Source organism: Panthera pardus, unplaced genomic scaffold (genome assembly GCF_024362965.1).
Source record: "Panthera pardus isolate Hobbes unplaced genomic scaffold, ASM2436296v1 HiC_scaffold_11, whole genome shotgun sequence".
In the NCBI taxonomy this organism is placed as follows: Eukaryota; Metazoa; Chordata; class Mammalia; order Carnivora; family Felidae; genus Panthera; species Panthera pardus.
Window position 1 is genome coordinate 81,978,055 of NW_026526666.1, and position 3,181 is coordinate 81,981,235.

Below are 3,181 nucleotides of genomic sequence, written 5' to 3' on the forward strand. Positions count from 1 at the left end.
CGGCGGAAGCGGAGCCCGCGGGGAGCGGCCGGGCGCCGGGAGCGGCGCGGGAGGGGCGGGCCGGGCGGCGAGCAGGCGGGGCGCGGAGGCCGGCCGGGAGCACAGGAGGGAGCGGCCGCGGGGCGGGGGCGGCGCCGCCTGCCGCCCTCCCCGCCGCCTCCGGCCCGCGGCCCCGCTCTGGGCTCTCGGGGGGCCCGAGGAGGGCGAGGTCGGGCGCCGAGCGAGCCGCTCCCGTGTCCTCGGGGTCGCGCGACGGCCCGGGACCCAGAGGGCGGGGTCGCGGGGCGGGGCGGGAGGGGCGGTACTGAGGTTCGGTGCCGGCGGGGGCGCGAAAGGGAGTCCGCCTCGCCGGAGGAGGTACGATGAGGAGGGGGCGGAGAAATGCTCGGGTTGGACCCCGGGACTGCTAGGTATCCTGAGTTCAGTTCAGGAGGAGATGGGATGGTTCTGAGATTCTCCTGGAATAAGGGAATTCTGAGAATTCTTTCCAGAACTCGGACGGTATTGACGGTTTGCTCTAGAGACTGAGGCTTCAGACGCACCTGAGACCTGTGACCGACAGTGGGCCTTCCTCGGCAGGCTGGCGATTGAGAGTCACCCCATCGCTCCTTCTCCCCAAGTCATTGCACCTTCCCCCAGTGTCAACCCTCAACGTGGAGCTGGGATCCACGCTTCGTGGGTTCTCGCCTCACCCTTTGGTGAGGGGAATGAGGACAGTGGTGCCTCAGTGTACCTGTGCCTAGGTTTACGCTTGGACTTCGCTGTCAGGCCCCAGGGCATCCCTGCCTGGGCCTGGATTCCCACTGAGATGCTCAGCACAGAGCAGGGCTGATCTTGGGCTTGATAAACTCACAGTTTCCAAGGTGCTTTGAGATCTGTAAGTAAGAAGTGTGACTAAGGGAGCTCTTAGGGAAGAAAGCCTTTAAGAATCATGAAAATGCTGTGCTCATTTCCTCCAGGCCCCTGGCTCTGGCTCTTTATTATAGCTGACCCAGCACTTTTAAATCATCTGATCCCATAACAAGCTATGAGGGAAACAGGGTGGGGAGTTTTACTCCCAAAGTACAAAAGGGAAACTGAGGCCAGGAGGGGACAGTGATTGCCCAACAGCATAGAGATGGTCAGCAGCAGAGGAGTCAGAACCAGCAATCTAGGTCTTGTCTCTGCCTGGTTCCTAGGACTAGAAATTGCCTGAGGTCCAGCCATGGGTTCAGTGGTCTTGAAGTCCCTCCTTGGGCCTCAAGAAGGGCATTGTGGTGCCTCCACCAGTTAGAATTTGTCTTCATCCACCCAACCTGACTCTGAACACATAGCTTTCTCCTGATCCTAGTCTCCACGAGGGCAGAGATCCATTTGTTTGGGCCACCCACTCCAGTCAGCCCTGGCATGGTGTAGACAGCACTCACTCTAACATTGAAAATAATTAGAGTACAGAGTTTGGCCTCCCTAACCTGCCTTAGCCCCTTGAGTGACCCCAGGGGCTCAGCTGTGGCAAACGTTGAGGCAGATAACTATCATTGCTAGGCCTCAGTTTCTCAACTAGCCACCGTTCATTAAGGACCAGCCCACATCCCAGAGCACCCCTTCTGGGTCAGGCACTGGGCCAGGCACAGGGATCACACTGGGCCCTGTCCTCATGTCCTCTCTGCCCAGCCCAACGCTAGCCCTAAGGACCCTTCCCCTCTCTCACTTGGTAAGAATCAAAGGAGAAGTGTTGTAAGCAAGGCTGAGACTCAGAGTGATGTACAGGACCTTGGCCTGTCGGATAGTCTAGAAGCATTGGGAAGCATAGGGAGGGGAGAGGAAGGCAAACATACTCTGGCTTTGGGAAGGGGCAATCAGGAGAGGAACATTGATCAGTCTTGCCCCCCACCAACCCTTTCAGCACCTCCTTCCCGGTGGCCAGGACTGGCAACACAGTTTGTAGGGGCCAGTGCAAAATGTGAGACCTTTTGTTAAAAACATTATTAAAAATTTCAAGAAGGCAGGACACCTGGCTGGCTCAGTAAGTGGAGCATATATGTGACTCTTGATCTCAGGATCCTAAATGTGAGCCCCACCTTGGGCCTAGAGCTTACTTTAAAAAAATCTTTTTCAAGGGGCGCCTGAGTGGCTCAGTCGGTTAAGCGTCCGACTTCAGCTCAGGTCACGATCTCGCGGTCTGTGAGTTCGAGCCCCACATCGGGCTCTGGGCTGATGGCTCAGAGCCTGGAGCCTGCTTCTGATTCTGTGTCTCCCTCTCTCTCTGCCCCTCCCCTGTTCATGCTCTGTCTCTCTCTGTCTCAAAAATAAACGTTAAAAAAAAAAAAATCTTTTTCAAGAAGGCAACAACAGACCATTCAACCAAGTGTGGGGCCTTTCTGACATCAGGGCCAGGTAGCGGGGTATATGAAGTTGGCCCTGCCGGTGGCTCTTGTAATTCCCCAGCAAAGTTTCCCCTCAAACCACAACTTCCCCCAGGGGCGCTGGCTGGCTCAGTTGAAAGAGCATGCAACTCTTGATCTTGGGGTCTTGACTTCAAGCCCATGTTGAGCATAGAGCGTACTTAATTTAAAAAAAAAAAAAAACTTTTTCGAGAAAAAAAAAAACTTAAAAAAATACCCACAATCCCCAGGAGTCCGCTCAGAGATTAAGTCCCCGATTTGGAGGTGGGGAAGGAGAGGGTAGGGAGAGGTCAGGGTTATTTTTCTTTCCCTGCTGTTAACTCCAACAGCCAGACATTCTCCCTTCCCAACTCCAACCTGGGCTGCCCTCGGACCAACAGCCCCAGCTTTCCTTCTTGTCTCCTGGCCTAATGGACAGACATGCTTCCGAGACACCCAGAGAGGACTAGCCTAGGAAGGGCTAGCCTGCAACCCTGCCCTCTAGCTTCATGGCTACTCAGCTCAGCTACATTTCTTTGCTGGCCCTGTTTGCAGCTAAGGAAACAGACTTCCCAGCAGCCCCTGTCAGCAGGGCCCAAAGTCCATCCTGGAGCCAGTCTGTCACCTGACCAGGCAGGAAGCTGCAACCCCAGGGAGGAACCAGCAACAACCAGGCTTGGGCAGCTGCCCCCAAGGCCCTCCAGCTTTGCCCTCTCTGTTTTGGGAAAACCCAGAACCACCCTGATGTTGCCCTCAGACCCACCGAAGACTCCCTCACCTCCTCCCCACCGGGAGACCTGCCTCCCTTAGGCTCCAAC